General features: G+C 47.0%; 1 pseudogene; it reads right to left on the bottom strand.

The window, feature by feature from the left end:
* The window catches only part of LOC139155751 (zinc finger protein 208-like), a 29,055-nt pseudogene extending 15,486 nt beyond the window's left edge, over positions 1–13,569 (bottom strand).
* Positions 13,570–17,553: the final 3,984 nt, after the last annotated feature.

The raw sequence follows: 17,553 nt of genomic DNA, 5'->3' as shown, positions 1-17,553 counted from the left end.
AATCTCTACCGGCCCAAGGTCCTGGAGCTCACAGCCGCCTGTGGGAACCGCGGTAGGCAATCACACACACAGCTTTTTCTCTCAAAAGCACGGGCCTCCCACCTTATGAGCCACTTAATGAAGAACGAGCCAAAACGAGGGGGATCAGTCCTCGCCTCTGTCCCTCTACATAGGGAGAGATAGACTCCTACCAGTCTCTAAAAAGTGCCTATAACTGAGGACTTGCCTGAGGACTTGCCTTTTATCTTGGCGACTCGGTTACTCTTCCAGGCTGGCGAACAGATGTCCTGGTCTCTCGTTTCCTCTCAGGAGTGGTTCTTGGATCGCAAACCGTCAGCGTGGCTGCCCCGGTGTCAACAGGAAGGTCCTCGGAGAAAGATTTCCGATGGCGCCTGGACTGTTCCTCTTTCACACCTGGGGCAGACGCCACTGAGGTGGGCGTCCAGAGGGCTCCAAAGTCCCGTCTGGTCCCTTCGTGGTCGCCAGAAAATGTAGCAGAACAAGAACGACTTGTTGCCGATAAGGGAGCAGAGACCACGAGAAGATTGAGATTGCCAGGTTTATTTGGTGCATGCGTCAGGTTCAGAAGATACAAAAGCAATGTCTGAACAACGTGGATTGCTTTTCAGGGCTCTTTATACATTTCCAAAGGAGTACAAAAAACACACAGTATCAGCCAATCAGATACTAGTTGTCAAAGTTTCCTTATACAGAAAGTAAAGAAAGAGTTTTACTATGTAGAAGGTGCAGAATGTACAACAAGAAGGAACCTGCGGTTAGTATGTGGGTTCCTGCAGAAGCTATGTGCCTTGAGAGCAGGTGTCAGATCTATCTCTGCCCTATCAAAGCCATGTTCCCTTCCTGAGTACATTTCGTGGTTAGCATAGAGGAAACACAAGTGTGAAGGCAAAAAGTTTTGCCCTGTTGTCGGCACTTAGAAAATGTCAAGTTTATAGCAGATATATGTAGGACAAAGGTCATATATCAAAAAGAGCATAATCCTGGCAAGAATTGCAGTATAAAATGAAAATACAGATATCAAAGCATAGCCCACCTTCCACATTCTCACAGTCAGGTCTTTCTAAGGGTTTCCCTCCTATGTGACACCACTAGAGTCTCAACAGGCTGGAATTATGACTAAAACCTTTCCCACAATAGAGGATATTTAAGGGTTTCTGTCTTGTGTGAGTCCTTTGATGTTTCAAATGGCTAGAACTATCACTAAAACCTTTCCCACACAACATTCAAAGAGTTTCTCTCCTGTATGAGTCCTCTTGTGTTTCACCAGGCTGGAATTCTCACTAAAACTTTTCCCACAATCAGGACATTCAAAGGGTTTCTCTCCTGTGTGAGTTCTCTGGTGTTTCACCAGGCTGGAATTCTCACTAAAACTTTTCCCACAATCAGGACATTCAAAGGGTTTCTCTCCTGTGTGAGTCCGCTTGTGTTGTCCCAGGTTGGAACTATTACTAAAACCTTTCTCACACTCAAGACATTTAAAGGGTTTCTCTCCTGTGTGAGTCCTCTGGTGTTGCACCAGGCTGGAATTCTGACTAAAACTTTTCCCACAGTCAGGACATTCAAAGGGTTTCTCTCCTGTGTGAGTCCTCTTGTGTTTCACCAGGCTGGAATTCTCACTAAAACTTTTCCCACAGTCAGGACATTCAAAGGGTTTCTCTCCTGTGTGTCCTCTTGTGTTTCACCAGGGTGGAATTAAGACTAAAACTTTCTCCACAGTCAGGACATTCAAAGGGTTTTTCTCCTGTGTGAGTCCTCTTGTGTTTCACCAGGCTGGAATTCTCACTAAAATGTTTCCCACAATCAGGACATTCAAAGGGTTTCTCTCCTGTGTGAGTCCGCTTGTGTTGTCCCAGGTTGAAACTATTACTAAAACCTTTCTCACACTCAAGACATTTAAAGGGTTTCTCTCCTGTGTGAGTCCTCTGGTGTTGCACCAGGCTGGAATTCTGACTAAAACTTTTCCCACAGTCAGGACATTCAAAGGGTTTCTCTCCTGTGTGAGTCCTCTTGTGTTTCACCAGGCTGGAATTCTCACTAAAACTTTTCCCACAGTCAGGACATTCAAAGGGTTTCTCTCCTGTGTGAGTCCTCTTGTGTTTCACCAGGCTGGAATTCTCACTAAAACTTTTCCCACAGTCAGGACATTCAAAGGGTTTCTCTCCTGTGTGAGTCCTCTTGTGTTTCACCAGGCTGGAATTATCACTAAAACCTTTCCCACAGTCAGGACATTCAAAGGGTTTTTCTCCTGTGTGAGTCCTCTGGTGTATCACCAGGCTGGAATTGTGACTAAAACATTTCCCACAGTCAGGACATTCGAAGGGTTTCTCTCCTGTGTGAGTCCTCTGGTGTATCACCAGGCTGGAATTATGACTAAAACTTTTCCCACAGTCAGGACATTCAAAGGGTTTTTCTCCTGTGTGAGTCTTCTGGTGTTTTACCAGGTTGGCACTCTGACTAAAGCTTTTCCCACATTCAAGACATTCAAAGGGTTTCTCTCCTGTGTGAGTCCTCTTGTGATTGACCAGGCTGGAACGGTCACTAAAACCTTTCTCACAGTAAGGACATTCAAAGGGATTCTCTCCTGTGTGAGTCCTCTTGTGTTTCACCAGGATGGAATTATGACTAAAACTTTTCCCACAGTCAGGACATTCAAAGGGTTTTTCTCCTGTGTGAGACCTTTTGTGTTGCACCAGGTTGGAATTATCACTAAAACATTTCCCACAGTCAGGACATTCAAACGGTTTCTCTCCTGTGTGAGTCCTCTGGTGTCTCACCAGGTCGGAATTCTGACCATAACAATTCCCACAATCAGGACATTCAAAGGGTTTCTCTCCTGTGTGAGTCCTCTTGTGTTTCAGCAGGCTGGAACTCTGACTAAAACTTTTCCCACAGACAGGACATTCAAAGGGTTTCTCTCCTGTGTGAGTCCTCTTGTGTGTCACCAGCCTGGAATTATAACTAAAACGTTTCCCACATTTAGGACATTCAAAGGGTTTCTCTCCTCTGTGAGTCCTCTGGTGTCTCACCAGTTTGAAACTCTGACTGAAATCTTTCCCACAGTCAGAACATTGAAAGAATTTCTCTCCTTTGTGAATACTCTGATGTTTCATGACTGAAATTGTGGCAGAATATTTTACAGCACATTCAAATGTTTTCTCTTCTTTGCGACTCTTCCTTGCTTCACCAGACAGGAATTTTCTCTTTGAAACCTTTCTCACAGACCTGACCTAAGAATTTCTAATGAAACACTTACACAATTTGCACTGTCATATGTTTTCTCCCTCATGTGTGTCTTCTGGTGTACCAACATGTTCTCACGCTCACTAAAGGACTTAGCACATTGGGAGCACTTTTGTGGCTTCCCTCTTGTGTGGTTGCTTCCATGAATCACAAGGCAGTTTTTGCTACATTGAGATAGTGTGTATGGCTTTTCTCCTGTCTAGCTCCTCGTTTCATAAACAGCTCTGATTTGAAATCTCTTCTTTTTGGACAATAGGCAAATTTAAGTCACTTTTCCACAGCTGAGGCCACCAGAAATATGGACAATGCCTTGTTTAGTGGTGCTTTCATTCAAGCCGTTTTATTCCTCACAGGGAGAGGGCTGCATTCCTGTCTGCTCTATGTGACTTTACTATTGGCCTTTTCCTCCCCACTGACTTCCAGATATTTCCCTTTTTTGCTGATTGAAAAATAATCTCCTTTGGCTTTTCAAGTAACCTTCAGTTCTTCATAATGCTTATTTGAGCTTGAAATCTTTCTTGATTTTCTCTCTCCTCTAACAGCTGCTGGAGGAGCAGGAGGAGAATTGTATGGTTTTCTGAAAGAAATGGAAATATTTTGACTTTTCGCTTGATCTTCTTCCCTTTTCAATGTTGGTTCTTATTTACAATTGTCCAGAGTGCTCTTATTGCCATCCTCTTTGTCTGCAAGATACAAAGAAAAGTAGAACTTTGTTTATAAAGTTGTTAGAGATGATGTGAAAAATAATAATAATAATTAATAATAACAATTTATTAGACTTGTATGCCACCCCTCTCCGAAGACTCGGAGCGACTCACAACAAATAATACAGAATTACAAATCTAATATGAAAAACAATAATAAAAAGCCCATTATGAAACAGTGATACAATCCAAACAAACCAAACATGAAATGGAACAGCTAGGGGTATGTCAGTTTCCCCAAGCCTGGCGACATAGGTGGGTTTTTAGAGGTTTGCAAAGGGCAAGGATGGTGGGGGCAGACCTAATCTCTGGGGGGAGTTGATCACAGAGAAGGCTCTTCCCCTGGGTCCCGCCAGATGGCATTGTTTGGTCGACGGAACCCGGAGAAGGCCAACTCTGTGGGATCTAATTGGTCGCTGGGATTTGTGCGGCAGAAGGCGGTCCCGAAGGTATTCTGGTCTGATGCAATGTAGGGCTTTATAGGTCATAACCAACACCCAACTCCATTACAGTCCCAGACTTCAGAAAAGCGGACTTTAAAAAGCTCAGAGCGAACCTGAAAAATAAACCCTGGAAGGAACCTCAAAAGAGTAAATCCACACAGGAAGCCTGGGAAGCCCTAAAAAACACTATCATTGAGGCCCAAAACAATTCAATCCCCATGAAAAACAAAAGCAGAAAAACAAAAATGAAACCAGCATGGCTAAACAAGGACCTCATAGACAACGTAAAAGAAAAAAAAGCCAAATACAATAAATGGAAAGAAGGACTCATAACCAAGGTGGATAATCAACTAAACATGAGCCAACAATGTGCTGCAGCAGCCAAAAAAGCCAATACAATCCCAAGCTGCATCAACAGGGGAATACACTCCAAGACCAGGAAAGACTTAATACCACTCTATTACGCCCTGGCCAGACCACACCTGGAGTACTGTGTTCAGTTCTGGTCACCACACTTCAAAAAAGACATTGAAACTCTGGAGAAGGTGCAGAAAAGAGCAACCAAAATGATCAGGGGTCTAGAAACCAAGACTTACGAAGAGAGACTGCAGGAACTGGGCATGGATAGCCTAGAGAAAAGGAGGGCCAGAGCAGACATGATAGCAGTCTACAGGTATACGAGGGGTTGCCACAGAAAGGAGGGGTTCACTTTATTCTCCAGGGCACCAGAGACCCGGACGAGGAACAACGGCTGGAAGCTGACCAAGGAGAGATTCAACCTGGAAATAAGGAAGAACTTCCTGACAGTCAGAACGATCAATCAGTGGAACAACCTACCAGTGGACGTTGTGAACTCCAATACTCTGGACATTTTAAAGAGGAAAGTGGACTGCCATTTGGCTAGGATGCTATAGGGTTTCACATAAAGAGCTGATTAGTGAAGATTGGACTTAATCCCAGGATAGTTCAGTAGATTTGCAGCTGGCTGAAGCGTAGACATCAGAGAGTTGGTGTCAATGGCGAGTATTCTGAGCAGAGACAGGTTACAAGCGGTGTGCCACAAGGGTCTGTTCTGGGTCCTATTCTTTTTAATATGTTTGTGAGTGACATAGGGGAAGGTTTGGTAGGGAAGGTTTGCCTATTTGCCGATGACTCTAAAGTGTGCAATAGGGTTGATATTCCTAGAGGCGTCTATAATATGGCATATGATTTAGCTTTACTAGATAAATGGTCAAACCAATGGAAACTGCAGTTTAATGTTTCCAAATGTAAAATAATGCACTTGGGGAAAAGGAATCCTCAATCTGAGTATTGTATTGGCAGTTCTGTGTTAGCAAAAACTTCAGAAGAGAAGGATTTAGGGGTAGTGATTTCTGACAGTCTCAAAATGGGTGAAGAGTGCGGTAAAGCAGTAGGAAAAGCAGGTAGAATGCTTGGCTGCATAGCTAGAGGTATAACAAGAAGGAAGGGGGAGATTGTGATTCCACTATATAGAGCGCTGGTGAGACCACATTTGGAATACTGTGTTCAGTTCTGGAGAACTCATCTACAAAAAGACATTGACAAAATTGAACGGGTCCAAAGACGAGCTACAAGAATGGTGGAAGGTCTTTAGCATAAAACTTATCAGGAAAGACTTAATGAACTCAATCTGTATAGTCTGGAATACAGAAGGAAAAGGGGGGACATGATAGAAACATTTAAATATGTTAACAGGTTAAATAAGGTCCAGGAGGGAAGTGTTTTTAATACGAAAGTGAACACAATAACAAGGGGACACAATCTGAGGTTAGTTGGGGGAAAGATCAAAAGCAACATGAGAAAATATTATTTTACTGAAAGCGTAGTAGATCCTTGGAACAAACTTCCAGCAGACGTGGTTGGTAAATCCACAGTAACTGAATTTAAACATGCCTGGGATAAACATATATCCATCCTAAAATAAAATACAGGAAATATTTATTTATTTATTTATTAGATTTGTATGCCGCCCCTCTCCGTAGATAAATAGTATAAGGGCAGACTAGATGGACCATGAGGTCTTTTTCTGCTGTCAATCTTCTATGTTTCTATGACACCAAACTGGCAGGAATAGCCAACACTGCAGAAGATGGGTGCAAAATGGGACTACCTTTGAAGAGTGTTTGCAAACTTCAACTACATTTAGGCAAGAATTTTTTTTTTGCACAGGTACAGTATACGTGGTATATTGCTCAACAGTAGTAACTCTGAGAGGGATCCTGGAGTCCTAGAAGACAACCAATTAAATATGAGCCAGCAGTGTACAGCAGCTGTCAAAAAAGCCAACACAGTTCTAGGCTGCATAAACAGAAAGATACAATCAAGATCACGTGAAGTGTTAATATCATTTTATAAGGCCTTAATAAGGTCACACTGCAACCAATCCTGAATACTGCATTCAGGTTTGGTCACCAAGATGCAAAAGGATATTGAGACTCTAGAAAAAGTACACAGAAGAGCAACAACGATGGTTAGGGGACTGGAGTCTAAAACATATGAAGAACGGTTGCAGGGATAAGGGACGGCTAGTTAAATGAAAAGAAGGACCAGGGGAGACATGATAACGGTGTTCCAGTATCTCAAGAGTTGCCACAAAGAAGAAGGAGTCAACCTATTCTCCAAAGCACCTGAAGGTAGAACAAAAAGCAATGGGAGGAAAATAAACAAAAAGAGAAGTAACTTAGAACTAAGGAGAAATTTCCTGACAGTCAGAATGGTTGAACAGTGGAACAGCTTGCCTCCAGAAGTTGTGAATGCCCCAACATTGGAAGTTTTTAAGCAGATGTTGGATAATCATCTGTCTGAAGTAGTGTAGGGTTCCCTGCTTAAGCAGGGGGGTTGGACTAGAAGACCTCCAAGGTCCCTTCCAACGCTGTGTTATTATTAAGATCCTGAATAAGATAACCAAGCAACAGATCTGCAAACATCTAGAACCAAGCAAACGTAGAAGCAGAAGCCAATATGGGTTTGTTGAAAAAAGATCATGTCAAACAAAACTTATTTCCTTCTTAGAAAGTGTCTAAATTAGTAGACTAGCAAAATGCTATGGACATAGTATACTGGCATTTCAAAAAGGCATTTGATAAATACGACTTGGTAAATGAAGAAAATGTGGTATGGATATGATCACCATCCAATGGATTTGTAACTGGCTGACAAACCATATTCAACCATTAGTCAATGGAACTACATCTATATGGAGACTGTATGTTATTCTCAGTATTCTTCAATATTTTCATAACCAATTTCAGTAAATGACTATTTATTATTTATTTATTTATTTATTATTTGGATTTGTATGCCGCCCCTCTCCGAAGACTCGGGGCGGCTCACAACAAGTGAAAAACAATCCAATACAATCCAATTAATTAAAATATTATAAGTTTAAGAAAATCCCCTGTACTAACATACACACATACAGACATACCATATATAACTTCAACGTGCCCAGGGGGAGATGTTTAGTTTCCCCATGCCTGACGGCAAAGGTGGGTTTTGAGGAGTTTACGGAAGGCAGGAAGAGTAGGGGCAGTTCTGATCTCCGGGGGGAGTTGGTTCCAGAGGGCCGGTGCCGCCACAGAGAAGGCTCTCCCCCTGGGGCCCGCCAACCGGCATTGTTTAGTTGACGGGACCCGGAGGAGGCCCACTCTGTGGGACCGAATCGGTCGCTGAGATTCGTGCGGCAGAAGGCGGTCTCGGAGATATTCTGGTCCAGTGCCATGAAGGGCTTTAAAGGTCATAACCAACACTTTGAATTGTGACCGGAAACTGATCGGCAGCCAATGCAGACTGCGGAGTGATGGTGAAACATGGGCATACCTGGGTTAGCCCATGACTGCTCTCGCAGCTGCATTCTGCACGATCTGAAGTTTCCGAACACTTTTCAAAGGTAGCCCCATGTAGAGAGCATTACAGTAGTCGAACCTCGAGGTGATGAGGGCATGAGTGACTGTGAGTAATGAGTCCCGGTCCAGATAGGGCCGCAACTGGTGCACCAGGCGAACCTGGGCAAACGCCCCCCTCGCCACAGCTGAAAGATGTTGTTCTAATGTGAGCTGTGGATCGAGGAGGACGCCCAAGTTGCGGACCCTCTCTGAGGGGGTCAATAATTCCCCCCCCAGGGTGATGGACGGACAGATGGGATTGTCCTTGGGAGGCAGAACCCACAGCCACTCCGTCTTATCCGGGTTGAGCTTGAGTCTGTTGACACCCATCCAGGCCCCAACAGCCTCCAGGCACCGGCACATCACTTCCACCGCTTCGTTGACTGGGCATGGGGTGGAGATGTAAAGCTGGGTATCATCCGCATATTGATGATACCTCACCCCATGTCCTTGGATGATCTCGCCCAGCGGTTTCATGTAGATGTTGAATAGCAGGGGGGAGAGGACCGACCCCTGAGGCACCCCACAAGGGAGAAACCTAGGAGTCGACCTCTGGCCCCCCACTAACACCGACTGCGACCGGCCAGAGAGGTAGGAGGAGAACCACTGAAGGACAGTGCCTCCCACTCCCAACCCCTCCAGCCGGTGCAGAAGGATACCATGGTCGATGGTATCGAAAGCCGCTGAGAGGTCAAGGAGCACCAGGACAGAGGATAAACCCCTGTCCCGGGCCCGCCAGAGATCATCCATCAACGCGACCAAAGCGGTTTCCGTGCTGTAACCGGCCCTGAAACCCGACTGCCGGGGACCTAGATAATCGGCTTCTTCCAAGGACCGCTGGAGCTGGAGTGCCACCACCTTCTCGACAACCTTCCCCATAAAGGGAAGGTTGGAGACTGGACGATAGTTGTTAAGTACGGCTGGGTCCAGGGAGGGCTTCTTGAGGAGGGGGCGCACAAGCGCTTCTTTATAGAGTGATGGAAAAACTCCCCTCCCCAAGGAAGCGTTGGTAATCTCCTGGGCCCAGCTCCGTGTCACCTCCCTGCTGGCCGAAACCAACCAGGAGGGACACGGATCCAGTAAACAGGTGGCGGAACTCACAGCTCCAATGGCCTTGTCCACTTCATCAGGTGTCACCAGATCAAACTCTTCCCAGACAGGTGGACAAGTACGTGCCCCAGTCACCTCGACTGACTCGTTGTCAGTCGACTCTGTTTTACAATTGGAGTCGAGGTCGGCTCGGATCCGAGCGACTTTATCAGCGAAAAACGTGTTAAAGTCCTCGGCACTACTCTGTAAGGGCTCCCCAACTCCCCCCTGGTTAAGAAGGGAGCGGGTCACCCTAAACAGAGCGGCCGGGCGGGATTCCGCTGATGCAATCAAGGCGGCATGGTACGCGCATCTTGCCGCCTTGAGCGCCACTTTGTAAGTCTTAATAAAAGCTCTTACAAGTGTTCGATCAGATTCAGACCTACTCTTCCTCCATCGCTTCTCTAGACGTCTCTTTTGGCGTTTCAACTCCCGGAGCTCCTCGTTGAACCATGGAGCTCTACGGGGTCTAGCGCCACGGAGAGGTCGCAAAGGCGCAATCCGGTCGAGAGCCTCCGCAGCAGCCGTATTCCAGGCCTCTGCAAGAGACTCTGCCGAACTGTGGATGAGTGCCTCTGGAATAACCCCAAGCGCCGTCTGGAAACCCTCTGGATCCATTAGGCGTCTGGGGCGGAACATCTTCATTGGTTCCGCCTCCCTGCGGGGAAGGATTGGAGCCAGGAAGTCAAGCCGTAGTAGAAAATGGTCTGACCATGACAAAGGCACTGCTTCTAAGCCCCTTAGTCTCAGACCATTGCTCAATTGCTCGGAAAGGAATACCATGTCAGGTGCGTGCCCCCCCTCATGAGTCGGACCCCATACTACTTGAGTCAGGTCCATGGCTGTCATGGTGGCCATGAACTCCTGTGCCAACCCCGAGGTTTCGCCGAGTGACGGCAGGTTGAAGTCCCCCAAGACAATAAGTCTGGGGAACTCCACCGCCAACCCGGCTACCTCCTCGAGTAGCACAGGCAGGGCTTTTGACACGCAGCTGGGAGGCAGGTACGTGAGAAATAAGCCCACCTGAACCCCTAAGTCCAACTTCATCAAGAGAGACTCGCAACCCGCAATTTCCGGAGCAATGAGTCCACGTAGGCAAAGGCTCTCCCTGGCTATAATAGCCACTCCTCCCCCCCTTCCCTGGGGTCGAGGTTGATGCCATATCTGAAACCCAGCTGGGCAAATTTCAGAGAGAGGAACACCCCCCTCTGGGCCCAGCCAGGTTTCAGTAATACATGCCAGGTCGGCCTCCTCATCCAGGATCAAATCCCGGATGAGGAGAGCTTTATTTACCACCGACCTGGCATTGAGTAGCAGCAACCTGAGCCCAGGGCCAGAGTTACATTCATCACCAGTACCCAAGATTGGGCTCACAGAGCCAGAACAAGGGATCGTTATTAAGCAACGATCCCCCGTTCCCCTGGAACGGCTAACTCTGTGGCCCCCGCCATATCTGCCTCTCCCCAGCAACACTGGAATATTCCGACCCTCTGCCACCCCAGAGATCAGTGCCCCTTCCTCCCCTGTCTCCCGAGCGTCAGGTGGGCCAAATCTGTCAATCGTACTATTTTCATTCATCTCATGCATACCACAACCCCACCCACTCCAACCATCACAGTCACACCAATCATTCATCCTATGCACAATATTACATACACCCCAGTCATCCATTCATTAAGAAACCCCCCAATAATATTAAGATTAAATTAGTAATAATTAAAATAGATTAACTTGATTATTAAAATACAATAAGAAAAATATCTAAATTTATCAAATTTTAAAAAACCTATAAATATAAAACTGAATAAAAATAACAATAAAAATACAGAAAATACAAATATAGGTAATAGTGAATGATTCAATTCATTTAGGGAATCCGGTCAGCAGCAACTAATAAAAGTGCTAAAGTTCTCAACGTGCTGAGTTTCCCAAAGTGCCAAGTTTTTCAAAGTGCCAAGTTTCTCAAAGTGCCAAGTTCTCAGGGGCAGAGGTTATTCAAAAGTCAAGGATCATTCAGCATCTCTCTCTCTCCCCCCCCCCAGAATAGGGAGGGGGCGTCCATGTCTGTATAACTCTCCCACCACCAGACCTTGCTCTACCAGTCCTCCTCCCTTGGTCTCCTTTCAGTCTCCTCTCTCCTATTGCAATGGTCAGTTCTCCGTCCGCCAGGTCTCCTCCAGCGCCGAGCGCACCCACCGCACAGCTGCTCAGCGTCCCGGTCTGCCTGGCTGGTCGCATTGTCCTCAAGAGTGTCCTCCTCCAACACAGTCAACTCGATCAACTCACCCGACTCACCAGCTTGTTCATTCGCGAATCTCACCCCAAACTCCTTCACTCGTCCCCCCAGCCTCAATCTCGGCGTGGGAGCATTCCCGGAGCGAGAGAGGAACTCAGGGAGAGAACTCGGAGGCGGGGCAGTTCACTCACTCCACAGCGGCCGCCATGTTCCGAGCCCCAGCTGATCGGGGCTCTCAGCTCTCCGCTCTCCCACAGCAAAAAAACAGGGGGAGGACGCCGCACAGGAATCGGGCATCAAGATGAAGAACCTTCGGCCCACCGAGTATGCACGCCGGCTCACTGAATATCCACGCCGGCTCGCTGAATATGCACCCCGGCTCACCGAATGTGCCCGCTGGCGGCCGCCATCTTCCGAGCCCCAGCTGATCGGGGCTCCCAGCTCTCAGCTCTCCCACGGCCAAACCAAGGAGAGGACGCCGCACAGGAACCGGACACCGAGGCAAGGAACTTTCAGCTTCCCGGACATGCACACTGGCCTTCAAACTAGTTCAAAATCACCTATATTTTTGATGTTAACGCCGTAGTCCAGCGGAGCAGCGGTATCCCTTCCTTCTCGCTGCTCCGCCGGAACCGGATGTTTTTTTCTAGAATGGGAACTCAGCTCATTTGGAATTATATTCCACCCAACTCCCAGAGGACAATTTGGAGACAACACTAAACTGGCAGGAATAACCAACACCCCAAAAGTCAACCTCAAGATACAGAAGAATCTTGATAGATTTGAACGCCTGGCCGTATCCAACAAAATGAAATTCAGTAGAGAAAAGAAAAGAGGTTGTACACTTAGTCACAAAAAAGCAAATGGCAATGTACAGAATAGGTACATCCTGACTCAATAGCAGTAACTGTGACATGGATCTTGAAGTCCTACCATAGTGAACAATCAACTTTTAAAAAGCCAACAGTGTGATGCAGTGGCCACAAAAGCTAATGCAATCCTAAGCTGCCTTAACACAGGGCTAGAATGAAGATCATGTGAAGTGTTAGTATCAATTTATAATGCTTTGGTAAGATCACACTTGGATTATTGCAACTAGTTTTGATTGCCACATTTTTTAAAAAGGTGTTGAGACTCTATAAAGAGTGCAGAGAAGAGCAGTAGGGGGCTTGAGGCTAAAACATATAAAGAAATGTTGCAGGAATTGAGTATGACTAGTCTAGTCTAGTAAAAGGAAGGATTAAGGGTGACATGATAGCAGTATTCCAATAGTTGAAGGGTCAAGAAAGGGGTCAACTTATTTTGCAATGCACCAGAAGGCAAGACAAGAAACAATGGGTGGAAACTAATCCGGGAGAGAAGTAGCCCAGAACTAAGGAGAATTTTTCTTGATGCTGAGAACAATTAATCGATTGTCTGAAATGGTATTGGGTCTCCTGCAGGCCGTCGGAATAGAAGACCCGCAAGGCTTAAATTTGAGCAGGAGGGGAACCTGCAGCAGCAGCAGCTGACATGCTTCATCCGAGTTGCTTCTCTGCTTCCAGGCCGCGGAGGAAAAACAAACAGCCTGACTTGCTCCCGGACTTTCCTCCCACCTGCCCTCAACTCACCTTCCAGCTGCTGCTTCGATCCTCGGGAGAGCACAAAAGCCGCTCTACAGGCCCTCTTTCTCCCATGAGTCTTCCGGAAGAGGAAGCTCTGCGTTTTTTCTCTCCTCGGATCTTTTCTAGCAATTCAGTACTCGATGCTTTTAACTCCTCACCTTTTTGGCCCAGATGCTGCCTTTCTGACTGCCATCTCCTGACAGCAGGAAGAACACTCTTGCCCCGTCTCTATCTAAGGCGTTTGCAAGATGTTCTCACTGTATAAATTCTATCAAATCGTTTTGCACTTCTAGCAACTGACCTTTGCAAGTGACCAGAAAATTTCCTTTCTTTTATTCTCTCTCTCTTCCTCCCTCCCTTTCTCTCTCCCTCCCTCCTTCTCTCTCTTCCTTCATCTCTCTTTCACTCTCTCCCTCCTACCTCCCCCCTCTCTTTCTCCATTCCTTTCTATTTATCTTTCTCTCTCTCTCTCTCTTCCTTCCTCCATTTCTCTATTTCCATCCCCTCGCTCTTTTTTTCTCCCTCCTTCCCTCCTTTTCACTCTTTCTTCCTCACTCTTCTCCCCTCCCTCGTCATTCTCCATAAGGGCCTTCCCCCCACCATGAACCCAGCCCCCTCCGGCTCTTGGAAGAGACGCAATGGAAGCCTGGTCCGGCCTCCCCCTCACACACACACTTTTCCCCCTTCGGACCAGGCCCTAAGCGGGAGGCTCCTTCCTCCCAGACGCTCCCGGCTCCCCCCCACCTGCTCCTTCAGTAAAACGGGGGCTCCTAGGGCAGGGGGCAAACGGGGGGGGGAGGACCCCGCCTCAGGATGCCCCCAAGCGCACTCTGGGAGGCTCCGCCAGCTCCGAGGTGAGGGAAAGCAACACTGTGCTTCCCCTTCGGCGGATCCTGAGGTGCCCGGACAGACTGCGTCCTTGGGCTGGCCGCTGCCTCCAGAAGCACCGAGGCAACAGAAGCTTTGCCAACGACACCGTCTCCCCTCAGCAAGTGCGCGCCTCACCGTCCCCGCCGCGGCGCCCCTTTACCTCAGTGGGCCCTCTCGCTCTTTCTTCCTCCCCGCAGAGACCTCCTGCCAAGCTGGGTTAGGGACGAGGAGGGCGAGGCATCAGCGGAAAGCCCAGAATCCCCTCCCGCAAGCCTCTTCTCAAGAGGGCTGGTTGGGAGGAAAAACAGCAGGACATTTTTCAAAGGGACAAATTATCATAAAGTGTGTGATTGTCCCGCTCGTCTGGTCACTTTAGCCTAGTGAAATGTGATGCTTCTTAGCTTACCAAATTTAGTATGTTCTGAGCCCTGAATTTATCTTACTTTTTTAAAAAATGATTTTTATTTATTGTTTATTTAAAACAAACCAACATACAAAATGCAAAATATACATGTCTACAAGACCAACATACAAAAAAAAGTGAAGGGGGGATGGAAAAACATTTTCCCCTAAATTTATTTTTTAAAGGAAGTATTTTTATTTTATTTATTTGTCAAAACATGTACGTGGTAACAGTTACAAACATTTGGACAGTAGGACAGGGAGGGTAGGCACGATGGTTCGCTTATGCACCCCCTTACACACCTCTAAGAAAAGGGGTGAGGTTGACTATATACAGACTAAGGTTTCAGTTTTTGGCGTTGGGGAAGAAACCACAGTCAAGTAGTGCATTCCAGGCACTGATTTAGTGTTTGAGCCGTTTACATTGAGTTTGAATATATTGTGTGTTTGTGTGTTGTTGTGGTTGAAACTGAAGCATTCATTGACTGGTAGAACATTGTGGCAGACGATTTTATGAACTACATTTAGAAGTCAATCTTGAGATTTTAAGAAAGACTATTGAACTTAAACCGGAAATATACCTCTGGGTAATTTACCAGATACTTTTGATAAGGATGAAACATCGCAGAGGGACGGCATACAAATCTAATAAATTACTACTACTACTACAACTATTATTATTATTATAATTACTACTATTATTACTATTATATTATTATTATTATTATTATTATTATTATTAATATATATAGTTACGGCAGCTAGGATTGTATATGCTCACAACTGGAAATTGAATAAATACCAACTGAAAGGGAAGTTTTGAGTAAAACCATGGACTGTGCAGAGATGAATAGACTGACTTGAAATTTAAAGATAAACGATTCTGATTATTATAAGATTTGGGGGAAGTTTTATGATAGAATAGAAAATTAAGAGATATGTATTTTAATTAGCTAATATTGTAAAAACTAAAAAAAGAGAATTGAATTTAAAATATTGGAAACCAGATGGCGAGGATAAGAAATGGCGGGAGCACTAGCGATTCAACACAAATTGTAGTTATTGTTTTTTGGTTTAAATATATAGAACTTTATTCTATAGATTATATAATGTATTAGGAAAGGTTTTTTATGTGTGTGTGTGTATATATCAAGAATCATGAGGTACAACACAATGATTATAGGGATCAAATAAGCAATGAGGAAACAATCAATATTAATAAAAACCTTAAGGATAGAAGCAACAAGTTAGTCATACAATCATTGGTGGGAGGAAACGGGTGATAGGAATGATGAGAAAAAACTAGTAGTAATAGTAGTGCAGAGTTAGTAATTACTTTGACAGTGTTGAGGGAATTATTTGTTTTACATTTTGAGGGTAGGAGTTGAAACCGTTTATGTCCAGGATACAAGGGATGCGACAATCCAACAATCAGGACATTCAAAGAGTTTATCTCCTGTATTAGACTTCTGATGTCTCACCAGGTTGGAATTATCCCTAAAACATTTCCCACAGTCAGGACATTCAAAGGGTTTCTCTCCCGTGTGAGCCCTCTGCTTTTGCACCAGGTTAGAATTACCACTAAAACTCTTCTTGTAGCAGAACAAGAACGACTTGTTGCCAATAAGAGAGCAGAGACCACGAGAAGATTGAGATTGCCAGGTTTATTTGGTGCATGCATCAGGTTCAGAAGATATAAAAGCAATATCTGAACAACGTGGATTGCTTTTCAGGGCTCTTTATACTGGTTTTGCCCTGTTGTCGGCCATAGGACCCAGGGGAAGAGCCTTCTCTGTGGCGGCCCCGACCCTTTGGAACCAACTCCTCCCAGATATCAGAGTTGCCCCCACCCTCCTAGCCTTTCGTAAGCTCCTTAAAACCCACCTCTGTCGTCAGGCATGGGAGAATTGACATGTTCCTTCCCCCTAGGCTTTAAAATTTATGCATGGTACGCTAGTGTGTATGATTGGTTTTTAACTTGTGGTGTTTTTTAAATTAATTTAAATATTGGATTTGTCTTACATTGTACAGTGATCCCCCGATTATTGCGAGGGTTCCGTTCCAGGACCCCTCACAATGATCGGTTTTTCGCGAAGTAGCGCTGCGGAAGTAAAAACACCATCTGCGCATGCGCAGATGGTGTTTTTACTTCCGCCGCAGCAGCGAGGAGCCGAAGATTGGGGTTTCCCCACCGCCCACGCAAACTCCTCGCTGCCGCTCGCCCGCCCTTCGCCCGCCCACGCCGTTCGCTCGCGCCGCTTCCCAGCTGAGTCCTGAAGCCAATTCGCTTCAGGACTCAGCTGGGAAGCGGCGCGGGCGAACGGCGTGGGCGGGCGAAGGGCGGGCGCGCGGCAGGCGCGCGGGCAGGCAGGCGGCGGACAAGCCGCTCACTCGCGCCGCTCGCTCGTGCCGCTCGCTCGCGCCGCTTCCCAGCTGAGTCCTGAAGCCAATTCGCTTCAGGACTCAGCTGGGAAGCGGCGCGGGCGAACGGCGTGGGCGGGCGAAGGGCGGGCGAGCGGCGGGCGCGCGGGCAGGCAGGCGGCGGACAAGCCATTCGCTCGCGCCGCTCGCTCGCGCCGCTTCCCAGCTGAGTCCTGAAGCCAATTCGCTTCAGGACTCAGCTGGGAAGCGGCGCGAGCGAACGGCATGGGCGAGCGAAGGGCGGGCGGGCGGCGGGCACGTGGGCAGGCAGGCGGCGGACAAGCCGCTCACTCGCGCCGCTCGCTCGTGCCGCTCGCTCGCGCCGCTTCCCAGCTGAGTCCTGAAGCCAATTCGCTTCAGGACTCAGCTGGGAAGCGGCGCGAGCGAACGGCGTGGGCGGGCAAAGGGCGGGCGAGCGGCAGCGAGGAATTTGCGTGGGCGGTGGGGAAACTCCTCGCTGATGCCCGCCGCTCGCCCTCCCGCCAGCAAGAGGGGGAAGACCCAGGGAAGCCGCCCAGCAGCTGATCTGCCCGGCGCCATCTACACATGCGTGCCCATAGAAAAAAAGGGCGCGCATGCGCAGATGGTGTTTTCACTTCCGGGTTGAAAAATCGCGAT

This window comes from Erythrolamprus reginae, unplaced genomic scaffold (assembly GCF_031021105.1).
Source record: "Erythrolamprus reginae isolate rEryReg1 unplaced genomic scaffold, rEryReg1.hap1 H_51, whole genome shotgun sequence".
In the NCBI taxonomy this organism is placed as follows: Eukaryota; Metazoa; Chordata; class Lepidosauria; order Squamata; family Dipsadidae; genus Erythrolamprus; species Erythrolamprus reginae.
The sequence above is the reverse complement of the archived record's forward strand: the minus strand, read 5'-3'. Positions and strand labels throughout refer to the sequence as shown.